The sequence below is a fragment of the Salmo salar genome, chromosome 13, assembly GCF_965601325.2.
Source record: "Salmo salar chromosome 13, fSalSal1, whole genome shotgun sequence".
Lineage (NCBI taxonomy): Eukaryota > Metazoa > Chordata > Actinopteri > Salmoniformes > Salmonidae > Salmo > Salmo salar.
The window spans coordinates 9,191,416-9,204,042 of NC_138303.1; positions in this window are offsets into that span (position 1 = coordinate 9,191,416).

Genomic DNA, 12,627 nt, shown 5'->3' on the forward strand with positions numbered 1-12,627 from the left:
CACTGCCCAATCACAGCCTAGTCACTGCCCAATCACAGCCTAGTCACTGCCCAATCACAGCCTAGTCACTGCCCAATCACAGCCTAGTTACTGCCCAATCACAGCCTAGTCACTGCCCAATCACAGCCTAGTCACTGCCCAATCACAGCCCAATCACAGCCTAGTCACTGCCCAATCACAGCCTAGTCATTGCCCAATCACAGCCTAGTCACTGCCCAATCACAACCTAGTCACTACCCAATCACAGCCCAGTCACTGCCCAATCACAGCCTAGTCACTGCCCAATCACAACATAGTCACTGCCCAATCACAGCCCAGTCACTGCCCAATCACAGCCTAGTCACTGCCCAATCACAACCTAGTCACTACCCAATCACAGCCCAGTCAATGCCCAATCACAGCCTAGTCACTGCCCAATCACAACATAGTCACTGCCCAATCACAGCCCAGTCACTGCCCAATCACAGCCTAGTCACTGCCCAATCACAGCCTACTCACTGCCCAATCACAGCCCAATCACAGCCTAGTCACTGCCCAATCACAGCCCAATCACAGCCTAGTCACTGCCCTATCACAGCCTAGTCACTGCCCAATCACAGCCTAGTTACTGCCCAATCACAGCCCAGTCACTGCCCAATCACAGCCTAGTCACTGCCCAATCACAACCTAGTCACTGCCCAATTACAGACTAGTCACTGCCCAATCACATCCTAGTCACTGCCCAATCACAGCCTAGTCAATGCCCAATCATAGACTAGTCACTGCCCAATCACAGCCTAGTCACTGCCCAATCACAGCCCAATCACAGCCTAGTCACTGCCCAATCACAGCCTAGTCAGTGCCCAATCACAGCCCAATCACAGCCTAGTCACTGCCCAATCACAGCCTAGTCACTGCCCAATCACAGCCTAGTCACTACCCAATCACAGCCTAGTCACTGCCCAATCACAGCCTAGTCACTGCCCAATCATAGACTAGTCACTGCCCAATCACAGCCTAGTCACTGCCCAATCACAGCCCAATCACAGCCTAGTCACTGCCCAATCACAGCCTAGTCACTGCCCAATCACAGCCTAGTCACTGCCCAATCACAGACTAGTCACTGCCCAATCACAGCCTAGTCACTGCCCAATCACAGCCCAATCACAGCCTAGTCACTGCCCAATCACAGACTAGTCACTGCCCAATCACAGCCTAGTCACTGCCCAATCACAGCCTAGTCACTGCCCAATCACAACCTAGTCACTACCCAATCACAGCCCAGTCACTGTCCAATCACAGCCTAGTTACTGCCCAATCACAGCCTAGTCACTGCCCAATCACAGCCTAGTCACTGCCCAATCACAGCCCAATCACAGCCTAGTCACTGCCAAATCACAGCCTAGTCACTGCCCAATCACAGCCTAGTCACTGCCCAATCACAGCCTAGTCACTGCCCAATCACAGACTAGTCACTGCCCAATCACAGCCTACTCACTGCCCAATAACAGCCCAATCACAGCCTAGTCACTGCCCAATCACAGCCCAATCACAGCCTAGTCACTGCCCAATCACAGCCTAGTCACTGCCCAATCACAGCCCATTCACAGCCTAGTCACTGCCCAATCACAGCCTAGTCACTGCACAATCACAGCCTAGTCACTGCCCAATCAAAGCCTAGTCACTGCCCAATCACAGCCTAGTCACTGCCCAATCATAGACTAGTCACTGCCCAATCACAGCCTAGTCACTGCCCAATCACAGCCTAGTCACTGCCCAATCACAGCCCAATCACAGCCTAGTCACTGCCCAATCACAGCCTAGTCACTGCCCAATCACAGCCTAGTCACTGCCCAATCACAGCCTAGTCACTGCCCAATCACAACCTAGTCACTGCCCAATCACTGCCCAGTCACTGTCCAATCACAGCCTAGTTACTGCCCAATTACAGCCTAGTCACTGCCCAATCACAGGCTAGTAACTGCCCAATCACAGCCTAGTCACTGCCCAATCACAGCCTAGTTACTGCCCAATCACAGCACAGTCACTGCCCAATCACAGCCTAGTCACTGCCCAACCACAACCTAGTCACTGCCCAAAAACAGACTAGTCACTGCCCAATCACAGCCTAGTAACTGCCCAATCACAGCCCAGTCTCTGCCCAATCAGAGCCCAGTCACTGCCCAATCACAGCCTAGTCACTGACCAATCACAGACTAGTCACTGCCCAATCACAGCCTAGTCACTGCCCAATCACAGCCCAATCACAGCCTAGTCACTGCCCAATCACAGCCCAATCACAGCCTAGTCACTGCCCAATCACAGCCTAGTTACTGCCCAATCACAGCCCAGTCACTGCCCAATCACAGCCTAGTCACTGCCCAATCACAACCTAGTAACTGCCCAATCACAGACTAGTCACTGCCCAATCACAGCCTAGTCACTGCCCAATCACAGCCCAATCACAGCCTAGTCACTGCCCAATCACAGCCTAGTCACTGCCCAATCACAGCATAGTCACTGCCCAATCACAGCCTAGTCACTGCCCAATCACAGCCCAATCACAGCCTAGTCACTGCCCAATCACAGCCTAGTCACTGCCCAATCACAGCCTAGTCACTGCCCAATCACAACTTAGTCACTGCCCAATCACAGACTAGTCACTGCCCAATCACAGCCTAGTCACTGCCCAATCATCGACTAGTAACTGCCCAATCACAGCCTAGTCACTGCCCAATCACAGCCCAATCACAGCCTAGTCACTGCCCAATCACAGCCTAGTCACTGCCCAATCACAGCCTAGTCACTGCCCAATCACATACTAGTCACTGCCCAATCACAGCCTAGTCACTGCCCAATCACAGCCCAATCACAGCCTAGTCACTGCCCAATCACAGCCTAGTCACTGCCCAATCACAGCCTAGTCACTGCCCAATCACAGCCTAGTCACTACCCAATCACAGCCTAGTCACTGCCCAATCACAACCTAGTCACTGCCCAATTACAGACTAGTCACTGCCCAATCACATACTAGTCACTGCCCAATCACAGCCTAGTCACTGCCCAATCACAGCCTAGTCACTGCCCAATCACATACTAGTCACTGCCCAATCACAGCCTAGTCACTGCCCAATCACAGCCCAATCACAGCCTAGTCACTGCCCAATCACAGCCTAGTCACTGCCCAATCACAGCCTAGTCACTGACCAATCACAACCTAGTCACTACCCAATCACAGCCCAGTCACTGTCCAATCACAGCCTAGTTACTGCACAATCACAGCCTAGTCACTGCCCAATCACAGCCTAGTCACTGCCCAATCACTGCCCAATCACAACCTAGTCACTGCCCAATCACAGACTAGTCACTGCGTAATCACAGCCTAGTCACTGCCCAATCACAGCCTAGTCAATGCCCAATTTGGACTAGTCACTGCCCAATCACAGCCTAGTCACTGCCCAATCACAGCCTAGTCACTGCCCAATCACAGCCCAATCACAGCCTAGTCACTGCCCAATCACAGCCTAGTCACTGCCCAATCACAACCTAGTCACTGCCCAATTACAGACTAGTCACTGCCCAATCACAGCCTAGTCACTGCCCAATCACAGCCTAGTCAATGCCCAATCATAGACTAGTCACTGCCCAATCACAGCCTAGTCACTGCCCAATCACAGCCCAATCACAGCCTAGTCACTGCCCAATCACAGCCTAGTCACTGCCCAATCACAGCCCAATCACAGCCTAGTCACTGCCCAATCACAGCCTAGTCACTGCCCAATCACAGCCTAGTCACTACCCAATCACAGCCTAGTCACTGCCCAATCACAGCCTAGTCACTGCCCAATCATAGACTAGTCACTGCCCAATCACAGCCTAGTCACTGCCCAATCACAGCCCAATCACAGCCTAGTCACTGCCCAATCACAGCCTAGTCACTGCCCAATCACAGCCTAGTCACTGCCCAATCACATACTAGTCACTGCCCAATCACAGCCTAGTCACTGCCCAATCACAGCCCAATCACAGCCTAGTCACTGCCCAATCACAGCCTAGTCACTGCCCAATCAGAGCCTAGTCACTGACCAATCACAACCTAGTCACTACCCAATCACAGCCCAGTCACTGTCCAATCACAGCCTAGTTACTGCCCAATCACAGCCTAGTCACTGCCCAATCACAGCCTAGTCACTGCCCAATCACAGCCCAATCACAGCCTAGTCACTGCCCAATCACAGCCTAGTCACTGCCCAATCACAGCCTAGTCACTGCCCAATCACAGCCTAGTCACTGCCCAATCACAACCTAGTCACTACCCAATCACAGCCCAGTCACTGTCCAATCACAGCCTAGTTACTGCCCAATCACAGCCTAGTCACTGCCCAATCACAGCCTAGTCACTGCCCAATCACAGCCTAGTCACTGCCCAATCACAGCCCAATCACAGCCTAGTCACTGCCCAATCACATCCTAGTCACTGCCCAATCACAGCCTAGTCACTGCCCAATCACAGACTAGTCACTGCCCAATCACAGCCTAGTCACTGCCCAATCACAGCCCAATCACAGCCTAGTCACTGCACAATCACAGCCTAGTCATTGCCCAATCACAGCCTAGTTACTGCCCAATCACAGCCTAGTCACTGCCCAATCACAGCCTAGTCACTGCCCAATCACAGCCTAGTCACTGCCCAATCACAGCCCAGTCACTGTCCAATCACAGCCTAGTTACTGCCCAATCACAGCCTAGTCACTGCCCAATCACAGCCTAGTCACTGCCCAATCACAGCATAGTCACTGCCCAATCACAGCCTAGTTACTGCCCAATCACAGCCCAGTCACTGCCCAATCACAGCCTAGTCACTGCCCAATCACAACCTAGTCACTGCCCAATCACAGACTAGTCACTGCCCAATCACAGCCTAGTCACTGCCCAATCACAGCCTAGTCAATGCCCAATCATAGTCTAGTCACTGCCCAATCACAGCCTAGTCACTGCCCAATCACAGCCCAATCACAGCCTAGTCACTGCCCAATCACAGCCTAGTCACTGCCCAATCACAGCCCAATCACAGCCTAGTCACTGCCCAATCACAGCCTAGTCACTGCCCAATCACAGCCTAGTCACTGCCCAATCACAGCCTAGTCACTGCCCAATCACAACCTAGTCACTACCCAATCACAGCCCAATCACTGTCCAATCACAGCCTAGTTACTGCCCAATCACAGCCTAGTCACTGCCCAATCACAGCCTAGTCACTGCCCAATCACAGCCCAATCACAGCCTAGTCACTGCCCAATCACAGCCTAGTCACTGCCCAATCACAGCCTAGTCAATGCCCAATCACAACCTAGTCACTACCCAATCACAGCCCAGTCACTGCCCAATCACAGCCTAGTCACTGCCCAATCACAGCCTAGTCACTGCCCAATCAAAGCCTAGTTACTGCCCAATCACAGCCCAGTCACTGCCCAATCACAGCCTAGTCACTGCCCAATCACAACCTAGTCACTGCCCAATCACAGACTAGTCACTGCCCAATCACAGCCTAGTCACTGCCCAATCACAGCCTAGTCACTGCCTAATCATAGACTAGTCAATGCCCAATCACAGCCTAGTCACTGCCCAATCACAGCCCAATCACAGCCTAGTCACTGCCCAATCACATCCTAATCACTACCCAATCACAGCCCAGTCACTGTCCAATCACAGCCTAGTTACTGCCCAATCACAGCCTAGTCACTGCCCAATCACAGCCTAGTCACTGCGCAATCACAGCCTAGTCACTGCCCAATCACAGCCCAGTCACTGTCCAATAACAGCCTAGTTACTGCCCAATCACAGCCTAGTCACTGCCCAATCACAGCCTAGTCACTGCCCAATCACAGCCCAATCACAGCCTAGTCACTGCCCAATCACAGCCTAGTCACTGCCCAATCACAGCCTAGTCACTGCCCAATCACAGCCTAGTCACTGCCCAATCACAGCCTAGTCACTGCCCAATCACAACCTAGTCACTACCCAATCACAGCCCAATCACTGTCCAATCACAGCCTAGTTACTGCCCAATCACAGCCTAGTCACTGCCCAATCACAGCCTAGTCACTGCCCAATCACAGCCCAATCACAGCCTAGTCACTGCCCAATCACAGCCTAGTCACTGCCCAATCACAGCCTAGTCAATGCCCAATCACAACCTAGTCACTACCCAATCACAGCCCAGTCACTGCCCAATCACAGCCTAGTCACTGCCCAATCACAGCCTAGTCACTGCCCAATCAAAGCCTAGTTACTGCCCAATCACAGCCCAGTCACTGCCCAATCACAGCCTAGTCACTGCCCAATCACAACCTAGTCACTGCCCAATCACAGACTAGTCACTGCCCAATCACAGCCTAGTCACTGCCCAATCACAGCCTAGTCACTGCCCAATCATAGACTAGTCAATGCCCAATCACAGCCTAGTCACTGCCCAATCACAGCCCAATCACAGCCTAGTCACTGCCCAATCACATCCTAATCACTACCCAATCACAGCCCAGTCACTGTCCAATCACAGCCTAGTTACTGCCCAATCACAGCCTAGTCACTGCCCAATCACAGCCTAGTCACTGCGCAATCACAGCCTAGTCACTGCCCAATCACAGCCCAGTCACTGTCCAATAACAGCCTAGTTACTGCCCAATCACAGCCTAGTCACTGCCCAATCACAGCCTAGTCACTGCCCAATCACAGTCTAGTCACTGCCCAATCACAGCCTAGTTAATGCCCAATCACAGCCCCGTCACTGCCCAATCACAGCCTAGTCACTGCCCAATCACAACCTAGTCACTGCCCAATTACAGACTAGTCACTGCCCAATCACAGCCTAGTCACTGCCCAATCACAGCCTAGTCAATGCCCAATCATAGACTAGTCACTGCCCAATCACAGCCTAGTCACTGCCCAATCACAGCCCAATCACAGCCTAGTCACTGCCCAATCACAGCCTAGTCACTGCCCAATCACAGCCCAATCACAGCCTAGTTACTGCCCAATCACAGCCTAGTCACTGCCCAATCACAGCCTAGTCACTACCCAATCACAGCCTAGTCACTGCCCAATCACAGCCTAGTCACTGCCCAATCATAGACTAGTCACTGCCCAATCACAGCCTAGTCACTGCCCAATCACAGCCCAATCACAGCCTAGTCACTGCCCAATCACAGCCTAGTCACTGCCCAATCACAGCCTAGTCACTGCCCAATCACAGACTAGTCACTGCCCAATCACAGCCTAGTCACTGCCCAATCACAGCCCAATCACAGCCTAGTCACTGCCCAATCACAGACTAGTCACTGCCCAATCACAGCCTAGTCACTGCCCATTCACAGCCTAGTCACTGCCCAATCACAGCCTAGTCACTACCCAATCACAGCCCAGTCACTGTCCAATCACAGCCTAGTTACTGCCCAATCACAGCCTAGTCACTGCCCAATCACAGCCTAGTCACTGCCCAATCACAGCCTAGTCACTGCCCAATCACAGGCTAGTTACTGCCCAATCACAGCCCAGTCACTGCCCAATCACAGCCTAGTCACTGCCCAATCACAACCTAGTCACTGCCCAATTACAGACTAGTCACTGCCCAATCACAGCCTAGTCACTGCCCAATCACAGCCCAGTCAATGCCCAATCATAGACTAGTCACTGCCCAATCACAGCCTAGTCACTGCCCAATCACAGCCCAATCACATCCTAGTCACTGCCCAATCACAGCCTAGTCACTGCCCAATCACAGCCCAATCACAGCCTAGTCACTGCCCAATCACAGCCTAGTCACTGCCCAATCACAGCCTAGTCATTACCCAATCACAGCCTAGTCACTGCCCAATCACAGACTAGTCACTGCCCAATCATAGACTAGTCACTGCCCAATCACAGCCTAGTCACTGCCCAATCACAGCCCAATCACAGCCTAGTCACTGCCCAATCACAGCCTAGTCACTGCCCAATCACAGCCTAGTCATTGCCCAATCACAGACTAGTCACTGCCCAATCACAGCCTAGTCACTGCCCAATCACAGCCCAATCACAGCCTAGTCACTGCCCAATCACAGACTAGTCACTGCCCAATCACAGCCTAGTCACTGCCCAATCACAGCCTAGTCACTGCCCAATCACAACCTAGTCACTACCCAATCACAGCCCAGTCACTGTCCAATCACAGCCTAGTTACTGCCCAATCACAGCCTAGTCACTGCCCAATCACAGCCTAGTCACTGCCCAATCACAGCCCAATCACAGCCTAGTTACTGCCCAATCACAGCCTAGTCACTGCCCAATCACAGCCTAGTCACTGCCCAATCACAACCTAGTCACTACCCAATCACAGCCCAGTCACTGTCCAATCACAGCCTAGTTACTGCCCAATCACAGCCTAGTCACTGCCCAATCACAGCCTAGTCACTGCCCAATCACAGCCTAGTCACTGCCCAATCACAGCCCAGTCACTGTCCAATCACAGCCTAGTTACTGCCCAATCACAGCCTAGTCACTGCCCAATCACAGCCTAGTCACTGCCCAATCACAGCCTAGTCACTGCCCAATCACAGCCTAGTTACTGCCCAATCACAGCCCAGTCACTGCCCAATCACAGCCTAGTCACTGCCCAATCACAACCTAGTCACTGCCCAATCACAGCCTAGTCACTGCCCAATCACAGCCCAATCACAGCCTAGTCACTGCCCAAATACAGCCTAGTCACTGCCCAATCACAGCCTAGTCACTGCCCAATCACAACCTAGTCACTACCCAATCACAGCCCAGTCACTGTCCAATCACAGCCTAGTTACTTCCCAATCACAGCCTAGTCACTGCCCAATCACAGCCTAGTCATTGCCCAATCACAGCCTAGTCACTGCCCAATCACAGCCCAGTCACTGTCCAATCACAGCCTAGTTACTGCCCAATCACAGCCTAGTCACTGCCCAATCACAGCCTAGTCACTGCCCAATCACAGCCTAGTCACTGCCCAATCACAGCCCAGTCACTGTCCAATCACAGCCTAGTTACTGCCCAATCACAGCCTAGTCACTGCCCAATCACAGCCTAGTCACTGCCCAATCACAGCCTAATCACTGCCCAATCACAGCCTAGTTACTGCCCAATCACAGCCCAGTCACTGCCCAATCACAGCCTAGTCACTGCCCAATCACAACCTAGTCACTGCCCAATCACAGCCTACTCACTGCCCAATCACAGCCCAATCACAGCCTAGTCACTGCCCAATCACAGCCTAGTCACTGCCCAATCACAGCCTAGTCACTGCCCAATCACAACCTAGTCACTACCCAATCACAGCCCAGTCACTGTCCAATCACAGCCTAGTTACTTCCCAATCACAGCCTAGTCACTGCCCAATCACAGCCTAGTCATTGCCCAATCACAGCCTAGTCACTGCCCAATCACAGCCCAGTCACTGTCCAATCACAGCCTAGTTACTGCCCAATCACAGCCTAGTCACTGCCCAATCACAGCCTAGTCACTGCCCAATCACAGCCTAGTCACTGCCCATTTACAGCCTAGTTACTGCCCAATCACAGCCCAGTCACTGCCCAATCACAGCCTAGTCACTGCCCAATCACAACCTAGTCACTGCCCAATCACAGACTAGTCACTGCCCAATCACAGCCTAGTCACTGCCCAATCACAGCATAGTCACTGCCCAATCATAGACTAGTCACTGCCCAATCACAGCCTAGTCACTGCCCAATCACAGCCCAATCACAGCCTAGTCACTGCCCAATCACAGCCTAGTCACTGCCCAATCACAGCCTAGTCACTGCCCAATCACAGACTAGTCACTGCCCAATCACAGCCTAGTCACTGGCCTAGTCACTGCACAATCACAACCTAGTCACTGCCCAATCACAGCCTAGTTACTGCCCAATCACAGCCTAGTTACTGCCCAATCACAGCCTTGTCACTGCCCAATCACAGCCCAGTCACTGTCCAATCACAGCCTAGTTACTGCCCAATCACAGCCTAGTCACTGCCCAATCACAGCCTAGTCACTGCCCAATCACAGCCTAGTTACTGCCCAATCACAGCCCAGTCACTGCCCAATCACAGCCTAGTCACTGCCCAATCACAACCTAGTCACTGCCCAATCACAGACTAGTCACTGCCCAATCACAGCCTAGTCACTGCCCAATCACAGCCCAGTCACTGCCCAATCACAGCCCAGTCACTGCCCAATCACAGCCTAGTCACTGCCCAATCACAGACTAGTCACTGCCCAATCACAGCCTAGTCACAGCCCAATCACAGCCCAATCACAGCCTAGTCACTGCCCAATCACAGCCCAGTCACAGCCTAGTCACTGTCCAATCACAGCCTAGTCACTGCCCAATCACAGCCTAGTCACTGCCCAATCACAGCCTAGTCACTGCCCAATCACAGCCCAATCACAGCCTAGTCACTGTCCAATCACAGCCTAGTCACTGCCCAATCACAGCCTAGTCACTGCCCAATCACAGCCTAGTCACTGCCCAATCACAGCCTAGTCACTGCCCAATCACAGCCCAGTCACTGCCCAATCACAGCCTAGCCACTGCCTAATCACAGCCCAGTGGAATGTGTATTTAGTCTGCCCTACCTGGGGAAGGTGTATTTAGTCTGTCCTACCTGGGGAAGGTGTATTTAGTCTGTCCTACCTGGGGAAGGTGTATTTAGTCTGTCCTACCTGGGGAAGGTGTATTTAGTCTTCCTGGGGAAGGTGTATTTAGTCTTCCTGGGGAAGGTGTATTTAGTCTGTCCTACCTGGGGCAGGTGTATTTAGTCTGTCCTACCTGGGGAAGGTGTATTTATTCTGCCCTACCTGGGGAAGGTGTGTTTAGTCTGCCCTACCTGGGGAAGGTGTATTTATTCTGCCCTACCTGGGGAAGGTGTATTTAGTCTGTGCTACCTGGGGAAGGTGAATTTATTCAGCCCTACCTGGGGAAGGTGTATTTAGTCTGTCCTACCTGGGGAAGGTGTATTTAGTCTGTCCTACCTGGGGAAGGTGTATTTAGTCTTCCTGGGGAAGGTGTATTTAGTCTTCCTGGGGAAGGTGTATTTAGTCTGTCCTACCTGGGGAAGGTGTATTTAGTCTGTCCTACCTGGGGAAGGTGTATTTATTCTGCCCTACCTGGGGAAGGTGTGTTTAGTCTGCCCTACCTGGGGAAGGTGTATTTATTCTGCCCTACCTGGGGAAGGTGTATTTAGTCTGTCCTACCTCGGGAAGGTGTATTTAGTCTACCCTACCTGGGGAAGGTGTATTTAGTCTGTCCTACCTGGGGAAGGTGTATTTAGTCTGTCCTACCTGGGGAAGGTGTATTTAGTCTGTCCTACCTGGTAAAGGTGTGTTTAGTCTGTCCTACCTGGGGAAGGTGTGTTTAGTCTGTCCTACCTGGGGAAGGTGTGTTTAGTCTGCCCTACCTGGGGAAGGTGTATTTATTCTGTCCTACCTGGGGAAGGTGTGTTTAGTCTGTCCTACCTGGGGAAGGTGTGTTTAGTCTGTCCTACCTGGGGAAGGTGTGTTTAGTCTGTCCTACCTGGTGAAGGTGTGTTTAGTCTGTCCTACCTGGGGAAGGTGTGTTTAGTCTGTCCTACCTGGGGAAGGTGTGTTTAGTCTGTCCTACCTGGGGAAGGTGTGTTTAGGTTGTCCTACCTGGGGAAGGTGTGTTTAGTCTTCCCTACCTGTCTCATCTGGAGTCCTGTTAGAGTGTCTCCACCTGGAGTCCGGTTAGAATGTCTCTCCCTGGAGTCCTGTTAGAATGTCTCTCCCTGGAGTCCTGTTAGAATGTCTCTACCTGGAGTCCTGTTAGAGTGTCTCTACCTGGAGTCCTGTTAGAATGTCTCTACCTGGAGTCCTGTTAGAATGTCTCTACCTGGAGTCCTGTTAGAATGTCTCTACCTGGAGTCCTGTTAGAGTGTCTCCACCTGGAGTCCTGTTAGAATGTCTCTACCTGGAGTCCTGTTAGAATGTCTCTACCTGGAGTCCTGTTAGAATGTCTCTACCTGGAGTCCTGTTAGAATGTCTCTACCTGGAGTCCTGTTAGAATGTCTCTACCTGGAGTCCTGTTAGAGTGTCTCCACCTGGAGTCCTGTTAGAATGTCTCTACCTGGAGTCCTGTTAGAATGTCTCTACCTGGAGTCCTGTTAGAATGTCTCTACCTGGAGTCCTGTTAGAATGTCTCTACCTGGAGTCCTGTTAGAGTGTCTCCACCTGGAGTCCTGTTAGAATGTCTCTACCTGGAGTCCTGTTAGAATGTCTCTACCTGGAGTCCTGTTAGAATGTCTCTACCTGGAGTCCTGTTAGAATGTCTCTACCTGGAGTCCTGTTAGAATGTCTCTACCTGGAGTCCTGTTAGAATGTCTCTTCTCTGTTTGCTCACTCCTGTTCAGATGTACTGTATAGAGCAACGAGATCACATAGGAATACTGAATACTACATTATGTATGACACACTCAGACAAACACGCGTAGAGGCAGAACCAGTAATGACAGAACGTAATAATAACCCAATGATGACGACTGGGAGATGAGGGGAATAGGGTGAGAGGAGGAGAAGAGAGGAGGAGGGCTGGAGATGAGAGGGAGAGAGGAAGAGTCCATAGAGGCCTA